Source organism: Onychostoma macrolepis, chromosome 01 (genome assembly GCF_012432095.1).
Source record: "Onychostoma macrolepis isolate SWU-2019 chromosome 01, ASM1243209v1, whole genome shotgun sequence".
Lineage (NCBI taxonomy): Eukaryota > Metazoa > Chordata > Actinopteri > Cypriniformes > Cyprinidae > Onychostoma > Onychostoma macrolepis.
Window position 1 is genome coordinate 28,932,708 of NC_081155.1, and position 21,012 is coordinate 28,953,719.

Consider the following 21,012-nt stretch of genomic DNA (forward strand, 5'->3'; position numbering starts at 1 on the left):
AGATTTAATTAAATCAATTTATTTATTTATTTATTTTATTCCTTTTAGTTTCTTAAAGCTATTAGGACATTTTCATTTCACCTTTACCTTATTTTAGTTATTTGACCATCACCATCCTCCCTCTCGGTATAGGATTAGAGCAGTTCTAGCAACTGTTGTCCCCTTAATGAGCTGTACAGGTTCTATTACCCTCCATACACCAGGCCCCTGAGCAGACTAGAAACACTTCCTATTGTTTCTGTTTATTTACCTTGAGGTGTTTGATGTGTACCTGCTAGCGTAGCTAACAGTCTCCCTAGGTTTTATGACCCTGCTACATTCCTTTGAACAAGTAATAACTGCTTAGTCATATCTCCTAGCTTAAACTAAATAAGGAAAGCCATTCCTTCTCCCTCTGTCTCTTCCTGATTTTATTTCAGTTTTGTTTGTTTGATACCTTCATAGTGACTGTTGCGGTGGCGGTAATGCACCAAAAAGTTGTTTGCCAACCGCCAATAAACCTTAATAGAAGAAGAAGACATCAAGAAGATCGAGGCAGACGGACTGCACGCTGTTAAAACTTCACCGAGGTATGTCACACCGTGTTATCACACTGTTCTACTAACAAATTAATTTCTTATTATGTTGTGTACACGATAACTTAAAGGTTTGGTGTTTTTATTGCTCCTTAGATCGGTGTTGGACCGGCGAACACTTAGGCCTATTATCAGAGGACTTGCTAACATGAAGAAAACGGTCCAGAGGTCTGTAATTATACGTAATTAACAATTTTAACTTAATTACTTAATTTAAACTATAGTAATTTTGACTGCTTCCATTAAAATTTAATGTTTAAGATTGCTGCCTGTCATGGTGGGCTAGCAGTGTTAATGTTTAAGTACTAACCCTCAAGGCTGCATGCATTTATTTGATCAAAAATAAAATTAAAAAAGTAATATTGTGAAATATCATTTGAATATATTTTAAAATGTAATTTATTCCTGTGAATTTTCAGCATCATTACTGCAGTCTTCAGTGCACGATCGTTCAGAAATCATTCTAACATGCTGATTTAGTGCTGGATTTATATTGGTGCTCAGTTATCAGTAATGATTCTTATTATTATTATTAGATGTAAAAAAAAAAATAAATAAAAGTTTTTGCTGCTTAACATTTTCTGGAAACATTTTTATGATTCTTTGATGAATAGACAGTTCAAAAGAACATCATTTATTTGAAATATATATTTTTGCTTCATTATAAATTTTTTTACTTTTATCAATTTAATGCCTATTTGCTAAATAAAAACAGTCATTTCTATTAAATAACACACACCAAACATGTGAATGGTTGTATATCATGGTTTCTGCATATATTAAGGAGCATAACTGTTTTTCCAACATGATCTCACAGAATTCCGTGTAATGTTCACAGACTTAATTAACCTCCGAATCTGTGGTGGCATCACGGAATCGCCGAAAATTCCGTGATGGGCTCACAGAAAAAAATCCGTGATGGGCTCACAGAAGTGATACCAATGTAAGTCAGTGACAGGCATCAGCCGTGCTCCACTCACGGATCCACTGGTTCAACACTTTCAATATGCCGACGCGATAATTTATCGTCACCATAATTGTTCAGAACTGGGTAGGTTTAGGGTAAGGGTGGGGTCAGATACTCCAGTGAAAGTATAACTGCATCGGAGTCACTCTTTTTACGTGGTCCGATGCAGCTCTGGTGTTGAACCAGTGAATCCGTGCATGGACCACGGCTGATGCCTTCTGTGAGCCCATCACGGAATTTTCGGCGATTCCGTGATGCCACCACAGATTCGGAGGTTAATTAAGTCCGTGAACATTACACGGAATTCTGTGAGATCAGGTTGGTTTTTCAACTGATAATAATCAGAAATGTTTCTTGAGCAGCAAATAATAATATTAGAATGATTTCTGAAGGATCATGTGACACTGAAGACGAGTAATGATGCTGAAAATACAGCTTTGATCACAGGAATAAATTACGTTTTACAATATATTCATAAAAAACATTTTAACTGATAATTACTTTTAAAATTGTAATTAAAATATAATTTATTTCTGTGATGGCAAAGCTGAATAAATAAATGCTTTTCTTTTTAACTTTTTATTCATCAATAAATCCTGAAAAAACTATCACAGATTCCCAAAAAATTAAGCAGCACAACTGTTTCCAACATCGATAACAACGGAGTATCAAATTAGTATATTATAATGATTTCTGAAGGATCATGTGGCACTGAAGACGAGTAATGATGCTGAAAATTCAGCTTTGATCACAGAAATAAATTATATTTTGAAGTGTATTAAAATAGAAAACCATTTTATTTCATTTCATTATTTTTAATACTTCACAATATTTTTTTTTTCTGTATTTTTGATCAAATAAATGCTGGCTTGATGAGCATAAGAGACTTGTTTCAAGAACATTAAAAACAGTAATGTGTCCAAACTTTTGACGAGCCCGGTCCCCTTGAATAAGCAGGCAGAACGCTTTCAAGCACACTGAATGATAGAAACAGAGGGGCACTGAGGAGATATACATGTATTACATTATATTGTTTGGTATGGTTTTTATTTATAAAATCTTTGCCAAAATATGCTTTTATTTCTGTTAACGGTATGGTCCATGTTAATTGGGTAAATGAACTGAGAAATTGTCCAGCAACACTATATAACGATCTGTTTCAATTTCAGCTTCCACCTGAGAGCCGGGACTGTTGAATAGTAAGGTGAGTCCATTTTTTTTGTTTGTTTGTTTTTTTAGTTTTCAGTGGAGTTTGAGTTATTCAAGCTATTTGAATGCCACAATTTATAATTGAGTATTGATAATAATGAGTGCCTGATAATGTTACAACTTGTGCTGTTCAAAACATACTGTTTGTTGGGGCCGATTGAGGCTTGCAGCTTTCTGGAGAAATGCTCCTTCAAATAACTTCACACTCATCCTGAACAATATACCTGTTATAACAGTCATAGTCCTCTAGCAATGTTATAGTCTGTGTGTCATTTGGGTACAAACCCTTTTTCATCTCAAGTCGGTGATTAAAGGAAGTGTATATGACACTGATGTCACATGCACTAATTTCCACAGTGGAGCATGTTAATAAACTGTGACTCTTATGTGTAAGGCTTAAACATTGCCTTCCTTGCTTTGTAATACTAAATGAAACAAATACATTCATAACATATCTGTGTAATATGCAATTAGTTGTGTATTTTTTAATATATAAAACAGGTGGCACAGGTTCTCCTTGCTTTTCTTCTGTTATATCAGTTATTATACTTCACACCTATGGACAGTAAGCAGAATGAACATTATCTTTGTTACACACAAAGCAGGACAAAATTACTCGATTACAGGAAAATTAAAAAATGCTAACCATGGATAACATTGATGATGTGGAAAAGAACTGGAAGTGAAAAATGCTTACTGATGCTCCAGAAGGAAGCACGATACATTAAGGGGGTGAAAACTTTTAAACAGAATGAAGGTGTACATTTTTCTTATTTTGCCTAAATATTTTTTTCATTTAGTACTGCCCTTCAGAAGCTACAGAAGATACTTCCCAGACAGCCAGCAGTGTCGGCCCAGATCCGGCCCACATGTGGCCCGCATCTGGCCCGCATTGATTTCACGCGGGCCAGATGTGGGCCAGATGTGGGCCAGATCTGGGCCAACACTATGTTGCTGTCTGGGTTACATGTTTCCCACAATGGTTCAATTTACCATGAACTTCAAAGTTTTCACCCCCTTAATACATTATTTTTTTCTTCTGGAGCATCAGTGAGCGTTTAAACCTTCTGTAATAGTTGCATATGAGTCCCTCAGTTGTCCTCTGTGTGATTTTGAGATCCATCTTTTCACACTGTCACTGCTGGAAAGTGTTCAAATACACAAAAATGTTGGAAAAGCACAGCATTTGTGGGAGCTGAAGGATTTTTCTGAAGAACAGCAGACAGTTTAACTGTTCAGAACAAACAGGGGACTCATGAACCACTATCACTAAACAAAAACACACAGCTGTGGATCATTCAGGGAACAACACAGTATTAAGAATCAAGTGGATGTAAACAACGGGGTCATTTTTATAAATTCAACATTTTTTTTCTCTTGTGGACAATATGTAAATATCTTATCCCTCTTATTTTGGTAAAATAATTAACATTTTGCAGATTCTGCAAGGTGTATGTAAACTTCTGACCTCATGTGTGTGTTTGTGTATATATGTACTGTATGTATGTGTGTGTGTATATAATATATTTAATATTAATATTTTAATATTAAAAAGATATTTAATCTTTTTTTTTTTTTAGAGACAACGAAAAGGGGGGAACTGTCTTTAAGCTGTGGAGTCAGATGGAGGGCTCGCATTTACCTCAAAAACAGCATTGCAGAAGACTCGAACAACTAGAACCAACTCAAGCACACAATGGTGACACACATTTGTAAGACCTTTCCCTGTGATATCAAATTTCACTTTGGTAATTATTCAGATTCTTCTCATTCTCATTGTGTAGCACTGTTTTAAGCTTAGTGAATATTATGTACAGTAAGCACTAGAAGTAGAGACTTGTACTACTTGGGGTAGTTTTAAATTAACTTTAATTTTGCTTTTGATGCAAAAATTATCAAAAGAAAAGATGTAGTGTAGTAAAAGATGTTTTGTGTAGTAATTCAATTGTTTTAATATGAATATTGTTTTAGTAGTGTTCAGGACAGTAATTGTCTGTACATCTAAATCAGTTCTTTAAACTTGTTGTTGTCTAAGACCTTGATATTATACCTTAAGGGAAAAAGAAAGATATTTAATTATGTATTATGTACCCAGACAGCAAGGAGTGTCGGCCCAGATCCGGCCCAGATCCAGATCCAGATCTGGCCCGTGTGAAATCCATGCTGGCCAGTTGTGGGCGGATCTGGGCTGACACTCCTTGCTGTCTGGGTAAGATGCTTGTAATCATTGCTTTTAAAGGTATTTATCATTTCTACTTAAATAGTCATTATCTACTTGTATGATTTGTATTATCTGGGAACTGTACAAATACTGTGGCATATGGACATTACTCTTTTTATTTGTAACTTTTAAATGCAATACTCTTTTTAAATGCATTTTCTGTAAAGCTGCATTGGAATATGTATTGTGAAAAGCACTGTACAAATAAACAAATTGTGTTTGAATTCTAGATATGTATACAACTTATTTGTGTGTGTGTATAAAGGCCTATATATAATACACAAAATGAGCTGGACCAGATCCTGCCCACATTTGGGCCAAATCACCATAAAGGAATCCGCATCTGGTCTGGAGCTGGCCCAGTTCTGGCCCAGATCCGGAAAAAACGGATCCATGCCGGTATTGGCCCGTTGTGCCAAAAGACACCGGCCCAAGTCCGTTATGCGGATCTGGGCCAGAACGTCCAATGGGTCTGGACCAGATCTGGCCCAAATGATTTTTGCTATCTGGGTCTTCTCCTTCTCCAAAGTGAATCGCATTTTGGAGGGCCTAAACATGCTCCAAAACTCATGAAACTTTGCACACGGGTCAGAACTGGCGAAAATTTACATCTGATATTGGTTTCAGAAGTGGGTGTGGCAAAATGGCTCGATAGCGGCACCTATAATATTTCAAAAGAGTGCGCCTCGAGCTACGTTTTATGTACATGCACGAAAATCACACGTGTAACACACCATTACCTACAAAAAAGCCTCTTGGTACAAAATCCAAAACCCAACAGGAAGTACGTTATTTTGAATTTCCTGTTCGATTTTTGTGCAGTTTTTGCAATTTCCAGGCTTCGTACTTTGACGAACTCCTCCTACAGTTTTAATCGGATCGTCTTCAAATTTGCTGAGTGTAATCATAAGGCCTTTGCGATGTTAAATTGTGAAGATCTTTAAAATTTTTAAAAGCGTATCTGGACGGAAATTACATTTTTACCTCAGACCTCGCATGCCTTTTCTTCATGTCAGTTGCGACGAGCTCGAAATGACCACGCGAAGAACCAGCAAGGTGTGGGATTATTTTGAATTAGAAGGAAACAGAAAAGTTTTGTGTAAACTGTGTAATGTCAAACTGGCTTACAATAACTCTACTGGAGCGATGCGTAATCATATTCAATACAGGCACGTATGCGTTAGCTTGGAGGCTAGCCAAAGTCAGCAAATGTCAATCATGTCATACACTACAACCCCACCGCTGCAGTCCACGATCCCATCCACGCCGTCTATTCCTCTAAGACTCACTTCGGTGGTGGTGTGGGATTTCCAGGCTCTTTGTCTGCTTGCTTGTAGTTATCTCTCTGCGTGCCTGTAACTTCAGTTCCTGCAGATTTGCCTCTAGTCCCGTCTTTCGCCAGACCACGTTAACATGTTAAATTCTCTGAACAAATGCGCATGGTCTGAGTAAGTAAAACGAGCATTGTTTTGTTTTTAGACAATATAGCCAACATGAAGTACATTTTTAAAAGCCGGTTTAATGCTATTCCTTGATAAACGTTCCTATTGTTTTTGACTTGTGTTTTAATATGTTGGCTAACGTTATATGAAAATGAAGAATTCTGTCAGTCTATTTTCCATTTCTGTATTGCTCCAGCTGATCTGAATAAATAAGCTATGCACTGGTTTATGTTGAGTTTATGCTCTTCCTTATTTTCTGTTTAATGACCGCCTAAAATTAAATGATGATAACGCCAGGCAAGCATAATCGTGACCTATTTTTATCTTTGTGATGCAAAGATCAAGTATTTCAAGTGTAGGCTGTTATACACACACAGTTTTTTTTTCTTTTCCATTTTTTGAGGGTTTCTAGCTTTTAGACTAGTTGACTAGTCGGATACAAAACTTCCGTTTAAACGACAGTCAAATTAGTCGTAGCGCACATCCCTAGTGCAGAAGCTCATAGCTCAAGTTGCTTGAAGTCCACTGTTAAGTTTCCACAGTCTGTGATGATTTGGGGTGCAATGCCATCTGCTGGTGTTGGTCCATTGTGTTTTTTGAAAACCAAAGTCACTGCACCCGTTTACAAAGAATTTTTGGAGCACATCATGCTTCCTTCTGCTGACCAGCTTTTTAAAGATGCTGATTTCATTTTCCAGCAGGATTTGGCACCTGCCCACCGTGCCAAAAGCACCAAAAGTTGGTTAAATGACCATGGTGTTGGTGTGCTTGACTGGCCAGCAAACTCACCAGACTTGAACCCCATAGAGAATCTATGGGGTATTGTTAAGAGGAAAATGAGAAACAAGACCAAAAAATGCAGACGAGCTGAAGGCCACTGTCAAAGAAACCTGGGCTTCCATACCACCTCAGCAGTGCCACAAACTGATCACCTCCATGCCACACCAAATTGAGGCAGTAATTAAAGCAAAAGGAGCCCCTACCAAGTATTGAGTACATATACAGTAAATTAACATACTTTCCAGCAGGCCAACAATTCACTAAAAATGTTTTTTTTATTGGTCTTATGAAGTATTCTAATTTGTTGAGATAGTGAATTGGTGGGTTTTTGTTAAATGTGAGCCAAAATCATCACAATTAAAAGAACCAAAGACTTAAAATACTTCAGTCTGTGTGCATTGAACTTATTTAATACACGAGTTTCACAATTTGAGTTGAATTACTGAAATAAATGAACTTTTCCATGACATTTTAATTTATTGAGATGCACCTGTGTATATATATATATATATATATATATATATATATATATATATATATATATATGTGTGTGTGTGTGTCATCAAATTAAGGACAAAACAAAAACCAAATATTTGCTTAGGAAATGGTGATCATTGTTAATTACACGTTTGTGAATGACTGAGAATGAGATTTATCGAAAGAGGGCACGGGACAAATTAACATTTAAACCAGCAGCACACATTACTGTCTGAGTACTACGCGAGAGTGCGCGTGCCGGTCATTAACGGTCAAGGTAAGCGCTATAAATCTACTTGTATTCATCGTTTTTAGTAATATATAACGTTAGATGTCACCAAAGATGAGTAGTGTTTTGTATTTTTTGTAGGTTTTCAAATTTAATTTAAGAAATAAATGCCCTGTTCGGTTAATTAGCTCACAAGCAGTCTCATGAGGCGGTCTGAGGTAACGTTAACCATTAAAACCTTGAGATAAAATTTTATACCTTTCTTTTAGTTATTTGAAATTTAACATGATAAACTATACAGTATTCACTTTCAAATTCTTTAAACTTTAACCGTAGTAAAGTTAATTAGTTTGTTTGACTGCCTGCCGTTCGTGCTAGTCAATGATGTTCATGCTAGCCATAACTGTAAACTTGAATATAAACCGCTGTATAAAGTTTAATTAGACCGAGGCTGCCGAAATCATGTTCAGTGTCTGTGGGATTAATAATTTCCGCCTTTCCCCCTCAAGTGACAGGCCTGTAAATTGTGTCATCTGCTCGTTAATTCAGGTACATTACAGTTTAAAAATATGACTTATCTGGTAACTATTATTTTCATTGTTTTAAAAGTCTGGGTGTGCGACAAGGAGAAAACAGTGATTTTGACACCTATAAGGAGGTTGAAAAGTATGAAAAATTCATAATAGAAAGGTAGTAACATTTTGTAAGATGGTTTTATTGTTAGTTTGACAAAGAAAGAGGAATTTGTCCAAAATTATATGTATTTTTAAAAATATGACCAAAGAACATAAAAGTGGCCATAGTCTAAGAATCACCCAACTATGCAGTGTTCTTAACCGCATAATGCATATTTTATGTTTCAGACATTTAAATACACATAAGCACTACTAAAACAATACATTTAGAGCTTGTAAAATACACACAGATGTCTATGGAAGCAACAATAACAATCCATTCAAATTTAATTTGCCGATGTGTTTTATTCATATCAGATACACATAGTGTAAGTAACTATAAAGTTCACTCTCTTCTTCACCCAGTTCACCAGCCACTTACTTGCATGTATTTCAGGAGAAATTGATGAATTTACATGTTGTAAATCCGAATGACAGGACTCTCTGAACTGCGGCATGAACAAACATGGCGGCTCCCATCTCGTGTTACAGATCACGATCAAGATCATTTATAAAGGTGTTTAAATGATAAAACACACTCATTTACACATATTTGTGAATTAGAATATGAGAAGTGTTGGGGAGTAACTAGTTACATGTAACGGATTTTCGTAATTTAATTACAAAATAAAAGTAACTGTAATCAGTTACAGTTACTGAGGATTTTATTTAAATTAAATTACAGTTACTTATGAAAATGTTAAAAATTACAAATGGGGTTACATCTGATTTTTTTCACACACACTCCCACATACAGATTTAATTGATTTCTTTCATAAATTGCAGTGACTGTTCTAAAATATGAAACCCCAATGTTTCAGGCAACACGGTCTCACCCCAACTAGTCATATATTGACGCTTGGTCAGGACCCTTTGGCGTCGCTTTTTGACGCTCAAGGTACTCCTTTAGCGTCATTTTTCGATGCACAGAGTCCTCCATTGTTTTCAGTTGTTTGTCTTAATTTAATGGTTCCCATGCATTTGTATTAAATATGGAGCACGTAACCCCACCCCTACCCTAAACCTTCCCACTTCTGAACAATATAAAACACGTAACAGACAAATAAAAGTACAGCCACAGGTATTTATTGCAAAAAACAACCATAAACAAGCAGAATAAACGCATTACAAACATGTCATGTTGCATTCCAAGTCTTCTGAAGCCATACAATATCTTTATGCGAAGAAGAGAGTAAAACATAAAGGTTTAAATCGCTGAAAATGATCCCGCTCCGTTAACGCGCTCACATCTCATTCAAATGATACTCCCGTAGCATGACGCAATTGGTCACGAGACACTCAAGAGCCAATGGCATTTCACAACAGTATGACGCAATCGGTCACGAGACACACAAGAGCCAATTGCTAACGTAAGGCTTCTTCTGGCGGCATTTTTTGAATTCGCACACAGAGACAGCACACAGGAAGAGCTTTACGGCGGACCGAGATGGCGATCGCGTCTATTCTTCTCACAAATCAATCGTTTTGCCTCGAAAGACTTGGAATATTATTATTATTATTTTTTTTTTATTATTATGACGGTTGTTGTATCTGCCTGTTATATCTTGTGTTTTATTGACAAATGGTAGGTTTAGGGGCAGGGGTTGGGTTACGTGCTCATAAATGTGTAAATAGTGTAATATAAATAAAACTGTTGTGACACACCCCAACATATATGCAACAATGGCAATATTATTGCCCAATATATAATTTAATCATGACGATAAGCCTTTGCGTAGGCATATTGACGCTAAGGGTTTCTTATTTAAAGCAATGGAGGACCCTGCACGTCGAAAAATGACACTAAAGGGGTACCCTGTGAGTCAAAAAGAGACGCCAAAGGGTCCTGACCAAGCGTCAATATGTGACGAGTTGGGAGTGAGACCGTGTTGTTTCAGGAGTTTAGAACATGCGGTCACACTTATATATATTAGGTGGCCTTAACTACTATGTACTTACATCAAAAAATAAGTACAATGTACTTATTGTATTGCAAAACACTTTTACTGCTATTGAAGTGTTATATGGTTAAGATTAGGAATAGATTTGGTGGTATGGGTAGGTTTAAGGGTTGGTTAAAGTGTAAGAGATGGGTCAACAGAGTAATTATAAATGTAATTACAGAAATTAATTACAGATGTAACTACATACAGGTATTTTTAAAAATATAAGTACAATGTAAAAACATGTATGTACACAATAAGTGCATTGTATCAAATGATTAATTTAAATGTAAGTACATAGTAGTTAAGGCCACCTAATATAAAGTTGGACCGAACATGCTTATTCGATAACTCTTTTATTTCCGATATGGGTTTATGTATAGCTATGCTTCATTTTTTTTTTTTTTTAAGATTAACTGTTTTTTCCAAGGCATTGTTAGATTCCAGTGTTTCCTGTCATAGCTATGCACAGATTTGATTTTAAAAACAGTATCATAGCTAATAAAATATTTCTTGTTATGATTTTAAATATGTATTTAACCTCAGAATGATCTCAAAGTAAGTCTGATTTTGTGGTGGCTGTGCTTCAAAGGGGGGCACTGATGTTCCACAGGTTGGTATGATTCTTTAGGGTCTTCATGAACGGTCTGCAACATTCTTTGGTTAAAATTCCTCAGTGGTTGTGTAAAACAACACCCTTTTTACTTTGCTCTGTTCACAGTGACTCATTTTGGGGCATGTACCTTTAAATGCTAATGAGCTCTGCGCATCTGTCCCTCTCTTCCATGGAAGATCAAAGGCAATTTGCAAATAATCAAAAACAATATAAAGTGTCTGACTTACTTCTTCTGGAGGTGTAGTTGGATCACGAACAATGGGTACTGACCTATCTTTGAGTTTTAATTTTTAACAAAACCTGCCTTGAATTGACCCTTGTTCAGAAAGCAGTCTGGAGTAAAATTATTTGTGCAGATATAAATTAATTTAGGTGTATTCAGTGGAACATTACCATTAAAAACTAAACTAATGCACAGCGTCCTCAGTGGCTCTGATGTCGGGAAAACTACAAAACACCTGCATTACTTACAAGACATTGTCGCTACAGCTGCTGGAGTGTGGAGAAAATGATGAACTTCGTACAACTGGCTGAGGGTGAAAATATGTTAATATTAGACTACTTCAGTGGTTGAGGGTGGGGCCTGAGCAGTATGACGTCATACTGCTCAGAAAATCAAAACGGCTTGATAATTGAGACTGTTTAGGATTTTGGGGGTTTAAAAACAAGTGAATGGATTTTTATCATTGTAGGCTGGTTGTGTCCACACACTGCTAAGATACATTTATATGCAAACACCATGTAAAAGTGAATTTTGCATCCAATGTCTAATTCAAGTGATAAAAGATTTTGAAAGTGTGACAGTAATCAGTGTTGACTACTACTGTAAGGTTTACCCTGCCTGGTTTACATGTTTGAAAATGATTAACAGCTGAAAAGATTAGAAATTTAGAAAAGTAATCAAAAAGTAATCAAATGTAATCAGTTACATTACTTTAATAAAGTAATTGAAAAGTTACACTACTTGTTACATTTTAAGTAGGGTAACTTGTAATCTGTAACCTGTTACATTTCCAAAGTAACCCTCCCAACACTGAATATCAGATTGTCCATGACATGGTAAGCAAGTTTGTGATTATGTAAAATAAAAAAGGAAAAACTAAATAAAAGCGATCCATCTGTCATACAGTGTTATTGTGGTCGCGGTGTGTCACGTGACAATCATGACGCGTCGCCATGGAAACAGTAAGGGCATACATTCTAAAATAACGGTCGCCTTAAAAAAATTCACTCTGGGGGGACTGCTAGAATATTTTAAACTCACCAATGAAAGGGTTAAAGCTTTAAAGGATACCATTGTGAGAGTGTTAGAGTTTTTGTCTCAGGAGACAAGTTTGAGAAGCAGGAGACTGAAGCAAAACTCTCCATTCAATCTTAAAGTAACCTCATTTCTGTCTAGGAGAAATATTTGAGATGTTCAAGAGATCTCACTTTTGATTTTTCATTCCTATGGGCACATCTGTTTAGCCAAGCAATCAGATAATGTATCCACAAACTTCAGTCTGGATCTAACCCTTACAAAGATCTGAGATGGCCGAACACCTGAGAAGAGATGATGCCAACCCCTCAGAGGACCTCAGATGATGCCAACCCTGAAACAACATACAAAACTACCAAATTTTGCTATAAGTTTGATCGCAACATATAATAATTGTTGTTAATAGTGTTCACCGTCTGTTTGATTACATCATTAACTGCATGATTTTTTACTGTACAGTTTTGCCATATGGACATCAACTTGAGATACCACTGATAAGCTACTACTAAATATAATGTAGAAACTTTAATTTTCTGTAACATTGCTTTGCAACAATTTGTATTGTAAAAAGTGCTATACAAATAAACTGAATTGAATTGAATAGCAACACCGAACTTAATCACTTGCATTTTATGCATCTTATGCAATTTATTACTTATTCATTCATAGTTGTTGATTGCTCTTGTGTTTATTATAGTTGATGATTACCTTTGTGTTTATAATAAAGTAAGCTCTACAAGTTAGGTTTATCTCACCAAACTTTCACATAAATCATCCAACTCTCTCCAGTTTACATTGTGGATGTGTCCGAAGCCGAATACCTTATTCGGAAAGGCACGGATAATGGCTTCAAAACGAATAACGAATTTATCCGAATAACAGAAAAAATATTCGGCAGAAATATCACATGTTTGCTGGAACAGCACTACATTAGTGAAGTCTGCGGTTGTTAAAATGTGTGCAATAATGGTAACACTTTATTTTGATGGTCCCTTTTGAACATTCTGTTGATACTAAGTAATGTTGCCACTACATGTCAACAAACTCTCATTAGAGTATTAGTAGACTGTCTGCTTCATATCTGCTAACTCTTTATTGTGATGGGGTCTCCCAACAGACACTACTGACTGTAAGTAACTTTGCAAGTACATGTCAACTTATACTAACCCTAACCCTACCAGTCTACTAATACACTACTAACACTCTAATGAGAGTTAGTAGAAATGTAGGTGCAATGCTACTTATATTCAACAGAATGTGTTAAAGGGACCATCAAAATAAAGTGAAACCGCAATAATAATGGCTAGTACTGCTTTGATAGCGTTTGACACAGTTTTGTACAGATAATATCATGGCGATCATTGCGTTTGTCTAACGAATGTGGTCTCCTCAGCAATAAACTATCCGCATGCTTTTTGATTGCTGCCTGTCAGTGCCGGTGTCCTGACATTTTATCCTACCCGTCAGATTTTCCTACCAGGGCTTACTGCGCATGCGCAAATCAATATTGCGTCTTTTTTCTCATGCTGAACAACAATATTTAATGTATCTGCATTACTTTATGGGTAGGCTTAAAATTATTTATTGTTGGTTTCCGGTAGCTGTATCCCTTCTAGCCACAACCGCGAATATAACACATAATTACTGTATTTGCATTACTGTAAGGGTAGGTTTAGGGTTGTGGTAGATTTAGACATTAATAAATCATAATTTAACAGGTAGCATTTTCCGTTGTCGAAATGTACTACCTACTGTTTTAATGGGAGGTAGGAAAATCTGACAGGGTAGCACAAATCGACAGAACTGCGAAGCAGTGTTGCCAGATATTGCTACAAAAAACAAACACAACCAATCTCCTGAAAAATGCACCAAAATAAGTTTAAATCTTGTACAGAAACTCTAACCTCAACCTTCATCTTTCCACTTTATTAATGCCTAATTACTTTATTAACGCTGTTACATTAAGTATTAAAACAAGTCCAGCGACGCTTATAATAACCAGATCTGGCAACATGGCGAAGGGGAGTGGAGGCTGCACTTGCGCCAAGCTCCTTCACTCCTGCATTTTGCAGCTGCTGCGAGTCAGCCACATTCATTTAATCAGCGACATCATTTTAAATAATTTTTCATGTTTTCAAATTTTATTTTTGAACATGAAACATTTATGGAGGTCTGGACCTCATAGCTAGCTGGGGTCTATGTGCATCTCTCAGAAATCAGAGCTTTGTCTGGACTTATATCAACTCGACAAAAATATCCTAAAAACGGTCCTAACTTCAAACCTTTTCGAAATCCAGCTGTAAAAACGCATTACATTAGCCCTTTTCGTGAATGGCATTACATGTAATTATACAAGATGAATAAAAGCGATGTTTGATCAAGGCTTTTGGAGGGTCCAAATGATTTGTTGCGCTCTGTTGATAAAAAACTCGTAAATGATCACAGACTCCCGCAAAACACATGATCTCTAAGTTACTTAAAGTTCAAGCAAGCTTTATTGTCATACTTCTATGAGTAGGCTACTGAATACTTTCTTTCCATTTCCATTTCTATTTTTATTTATTTATTTTTTTTTTCAGCTTTTTTTCTACTAGTGCTTTTATTTAAGATTGTGGATGCCTGTCTCTTGTCAAATTTGTACACAAAGTTTCACTGGAAAATAAGAAGAATAAAGTTTTTTTTTTTTTTTTTTGATAAAGTTTTAAATAGAAGATAGGCTATTTACAAAGTTATAATTTTAATTTAAAAAAAAGAATACTTTCTTTAGTTATACAAGGCATATTTCAATCAATCAATCAAACTTTTATTACAGACTCAAGGTCCAGATTTAAAAAAAGACAGTAGACAACGTATACAACCCATAGCGTCTATCACAGACATACAGAGTTACAGAATACAACAAAACCAGTGTCTCCACAGCTTTGACTGATACCATATATATTTGTTAAATGAAAACTACGAATCGAACAGATTAGTATTTAAAATGGTATTTTCACATAATTTGACAAACTTCCAGTTTAAGCCACGCCCACTTCTGGATCTATCCGAATACAGATACAGATACAAATAATTTTGAGATTGTCACAGATACAGATACAAATAATGGCTCCGCTGCACACCCCTAGTTTGGAGTGTTCTCATACTACCAAGGTAAAAGTCCTTGACTGGTGCCCTGAACTAAGACAGGGGGTCAGTGGTCTTCTGATTTACTCATAACTGCACCTTAAGTGACACTAGATCCAAACATCATATTATTGATGACGTGAGTACCCAACACTCCATTAATTGTCATCACTAAATGGGTGAATATAAGATCGCTACAGGAGACAGCACCCTCATGTGGTAAAAGGGTGCGGTAGGACAAAGGGCAGATATGACAATATAGGTTGTTTCTGTGATATTAAATAATACATTTGATTTGAATAAAACTTGTTAATTTAAATGTTAACATTTTTAGGACACCACTTTTTTTTTTTTTTTTTCAGTTCGCATAGGTAAATGTAACGTTTATATCAATTAATTAGTCAACTGTACTGGATCACATTTGTGAGTAACTTTGAGTAGCACTGCAAGGAGTATAATGCATAAAATCATGATGGACATAAGGAGAGTGCACTGACCTCGAGTCCATTCCAATTTGCTCTTGTCACTCATTGCATTCTCATCCAGACTCTGTCAATACATGGTTGAATAATAGACCCTAAGCTATTGATTATCCAAGGGTTGTTAAAGATTTTTCTCCACTGTTCCACTCACTGCCACAAGGATGACAGGTCCACACAAGGGACACAGAGCTGCTGGCATCCAGCAAACCTGCAACATAACTTACTGTGTTCCCAGTGAGACAGCATCGATTGAGCACAACCAATACATCAAGCCCAAGCCTGACTCGTTCACTATAGAACAGAGTGTGTTGTGAACAGTCAGCAAGGAGGTCAATGTTTGTCTAACAAGTGATTCAATAGAGCCTCAGTAATTATGCCTATATGTCAGAATGCTATGTAACATAACAATTTAGTAGTGAAAATCAGCTATGTATGAGTAGAAGATCTGATTAATAGATGGCTTTTGTTTTAACAGACTGATATATTTAAAAGATTGTTAAATTAATGGAAAGAGAGGTGGAATCAAAGCACAGTGTAGACCAAACTTGAAACTTGTACAATATTGTTTATTGCTAATTTCTTATGTCTTTTAAAGGAAACAATTAAACTTGTTAAATGTGTATCATTATTTGTCATAGTGAATAGGGGGAGAAAAGATGAGGACTCAGCAATACATGTAATAAAGAGAGAGGGAGACATGTTCTGAAAGCATAATAGAAGTCGCCTGTTCAGCAAGACATAATTAGCAACATTCTACAAATAATTACTCTGTGAAACACTTCATCAAGATTAGGGGTGTGCAGCAAAGCCAGTATTTGTATTTGTATTTTTATCTGTAACAATCACAAAATTATTTGTATCTGTATTTGTATAGAGTGGTGGAACTATGATGTCACTTTGTAGGCGAAAACCTGGAAGCAAGTTAGCATTTTAGCACTTCCGGTTCCATCGTCCCAGAGTCCATGGGTTTTTTGAATGGGATTTTGGTTAAATCCCTTAAATAAGGTCCGTGGTTCACACAGGCTGAAGATATTTTCATGTTTTATTCTATGACATAAAACACACCAGTTACACCCCACTCGTGATTTTTGTAAACTGTTATGTTTCTTAAAAAAAACGGTTGCTAACAAGTTGCTAAATGGGACCACAGGCGCTGTTAGAGACATTAAACATCATCACGCCGAACAGTTTATCAATTTACAGTATTTTCCAATTGTAGTATAATTTGTAATTAAATTAATTGTAGAATAACCAATGAATAGTTTCCCGCATTTTATATTGTTGTTCGACAATGTTTTATTTTTTTTGTTGCTTTCCCCCGAAATGCATCACATGTCTTCGGATGGAACATGCTCGTTTTATCACTTACTAATGTGGAGACTCTGGTTCGCACCATAAGGTAAACTCATATTACGATTATTACATGTAAACACCACATTTACCGGCTTTACGTGGTGAAAGTGAAACTTTAATGTTGTAGTGCTTAAAGCCACATTGAAATTTTGTACTTTGTTCACTAAAGTTTAATCTTACCATATCCAAAAACTCGCTCACTCTCCTGATATTTAATAGATTAAATGCACTAGAATTTATATGTGGAGACATGTATTTAATTAAAATATTCATATTAATATGAATTAAAACAATTTTAATCACTGATTTATTGACTTTTAATGCACCTTATTTCGAATTGTACAGAAATACGTGCTTTCATATGTCCTTCAGTTATGATTATTTCATTTATTCACTATAATATTTATTACTAATGTCTCATTTCAGTTTTAGTTTGGCTCTAGTTTTGTATTTATTCCAGTTTATATGAAACGGTTCATGCAGCGTGGATTAAAATTCATATACAGAGCAAATCCTTTTCACTGAACGTTAAAAATAAGTTTGAGACAGTTGTCGGGAGCGTGGTGGTGACGCTGAAGGCGAGGGACCGTGGTACTGTAGTTTGTTTGTAGCCTAAGTTTAGCTTTTTTTAGTTCTGGCGCTTTTATTTAGACTTCAAAATTCGTCAAAGTTATATTATTTTGTGAAGATTATCTTGATGGACAAAACGTGTAAATTTCATGAATTATGATTGTACACAAAGGTTTTTTTTTTTTTTTTTGCAATAATCCAAAAACCTATGGAAAATTCCCATTGGCTTTTTGTCGAGGGAACCAGTTTTATGCTAACAGCCGATCCGCCTACAAAGTGACGTGATAGTTCCCCCACTCTATTCAGATAAAAGGTGTGTTCGACGCAACATGATCTGACAGAATTCCGTGTAATGACCACGGACTTAATTAACCCCCGAATCTGTGGTGGCATCACGGAATCGCCGAAAATTCCGTGATGGGCTCACAGAAGTGATACCAATGTAAGTCAGTGACAGGCATCAGCCGTGCTCCACGCACGGATCCACTGGTTCAACACTTTAAATAGGAAACCCTTAGCATCAATATGCCGACGCAATACTGGGACATTTATCGTCATCATTATTGTTCAGAACTGGGTAGGTTTAGGGTAGGGGTAGGGGTGGGGTCAGGTACTCCAGTGAAAGTATAAATTTATATACAAAATATAACTGCATCGGAGTCACTCTTTTTATGTGGTCCGATGCAGCGCTGGTGTTGAACCAGTGAATCCGTGCATGGACCACGGCTGATGCCTTCTGTGAGCCCATCACGGAATTTTCGGCGATTCCGTGATGCCACCACAGATTCGGGGTTAATTAAGTCCGTGGTCATTACACGGAATTCTGTGAGATCAGGTTGCAACGCCGCACAGACCTATCGGCGAGAATATCCGCTTGCAGTCGGGGCCCCAATAGCGTCTGTCTGCGGACTGCAAGAGAGGGGCGTAACTGGAAGGAGGCGTAATTTGAAGAAAGGGGCGTAACTTGAAGTTGTCCAAATCACACAGAACCACGTGAGATGTCAAAATGAGATGTTATTGGCAAGATGGCCGCTTGTATAGAGACAAGGTGAGAATATTTTTTCCCCCCAAAATAACCATTTAAATTGAAGTGTTAGTCATTTTCATACAGTGGTATTGTTTATGGAGTTAATCATCTTTTAAAACTAAGGAGTAAGCAATATATAATTCAAAAGGTGTAAGACGCTATCCCCCGGTTTCACAGACAAGGCTAGTCAAGAGTAGTCCCAGACTAAAATGCATGTCTGGGCTGTTTTAACTGAAAGCAACTTGAACTGACTGATCTTAAAATAATTGTTTTGTTCAAGATGCACATCAGTAGTGTTTTTATCCAAGGCACGTTTATAAAAGCTACTCAAATGTCCTAATTGAACTATGACCTAATCCTGGCTTAATCTAAACCCTGTCTGTGACCTACATAATATATAGCATATTTGTGATTTTGCTGTAAAAACACGTTTTATAATGCATAACTAACAGGAGAGCTCCATTAAGTACACATATGTCTCAAAAGTGGATTTACATAAACCATATACATCTTAAAGATGATTACTAAATGTCTATTTAACATCTGACAGGATTATCTTTGATAAATATTGCAAATGAGCACATCTAATAGACATGAAACAGGCATCTGAGTGAGAGATGTATGTCTTGTTATGTAGAATTCACTGTTGTCAACACTGCTTTAGATGAATGTAAGTCATATAAACATACAAATCTACATAAAATAACTGAACATAAGTTATCTATTTTATTTATCCATTAGTAATATTGATAATTTAAGGAACATTTGTGTTGGATAAAAAGGGAGTTACATCAGCATACTACCTCAACATGTAAATGCAGTATTGAGCAGATAAATCACAGAGCTGACTGACTTTTGTCTGGATGTTACAGGGACAGAAGAGACACACGAGTGTTTATCTGGTGCAGAGTGTCTGATGAAGGAATGCTGCCATCAAAGCCTCTCAGTGAGTACACTACTGAAATGAATTAAACATCTTTTAAATCTTAAGTTGTAGTTTATTTTAATTATTGTAATTTCAAACAACTATTACAGCACTTTTCTTATTCTTGATTCCTGTGCATTTGCTGCAGATCTTCTGTGGTGGAGCAGGACCTGCAAGGCAAGGTGACAGTGACATTTGTGAAAAAAAGGGAAAACCTTTGTAACGGGTGGAAGAATCACACGACAGAATGAGTGCAATAAATGCCCCGAAGGGTGCGTTTTATTGAGTGAAATGAGTGGCGTGCCGTAGAATTCAGGTGCTGTGTCTTCATGCTGCAGGATCAACTTCTTTTCAGTGCTCCGAGTGCGTTAGTGCCCAGTGTCCGGTGTCCGTGCGGTGCAGGTGCTTCGGGCTGGCCGGCTAAACGCTGCTCTCTGGGGAGATAAGGAGAGAAAAGTAAGTGATGCTTCTCTGGAGTCATGTCTCTCCCAAATGCGCCTCTTGGCGGCTTATATATCTGCCTCGTAATGAGGTTCAGGTGTGGCCGGCCAGCCCGCGTTAATGGCGTGCAGGTGCTTCTCCTCCGTTTCCAGGGCGACGCTGATGAGGTCCCGGGACACGCGTCACACTCCCCCCCCCAAGCGTCGTCCTGTTCCTGTGGGCGAGAGGGGAAACTGGGGGTGGGTGGGGAGAGAAACCTGACAGACCTGCGAAAGCTGACCAGATCCGCGAGAGCCCATCGGCGTTGGCCGTCACCGCCCGGTGTTTCATGACGAAGTGGAAGACCCTTGCATTGGTCTCCTTGGCCCTCGACATCCACTGCAAGGGGGCATGGTCTGTAAACAATGTAAATTTTCTACCGAGGAGGTAATACATGAGCTCCAGGACTGCCCACTTGACGGCCAACGCTCTCTTCTCTACAGCGGCGTAGCGTTGTTCCGTGGGGGTCAGCTTCCGGCTGATGTAGAGTGGTGTTCCTCACCGTCCTGAACCTGGGAGAGGACGGCTCCCAACCCGGTGTCGGAGGCGTCCGTTTGCAGCAGGAAGGGGCAGTTGAAGTCCGGGGCTCGGAGCACCGGCTCGGCGGTGAGAGCCTCCTTCATCCTCTGAAATGCTTCGGCCTCGGCGGGTCCCCAGGAAA

The 21,012-nt window shown here is 37.2% G+C and overlaps 1 long non-coding RNA gene across 1 annotated transcript; it reads left to right on the plus strand.

Moving 5' to 3' along the window:
* The first annotated feature begins 305 nt into the window (after positions 1-305).
* Positions 306-4,470, plus strand: LOC131546733 (uncharacterized). Its single transcript, XR_009272770.1, has 4 exons — positions 306-569; positions 672-743; positions 2,712-2,746; positions 4,332-4,470. It is a non-coding gene; the product is annotated as an uncharacterized LOC131546733 (long non-coding RNA).
* The last annotated feature ends 16,542 nt before the right edge of the window (positions 4,471-21,012 follow it).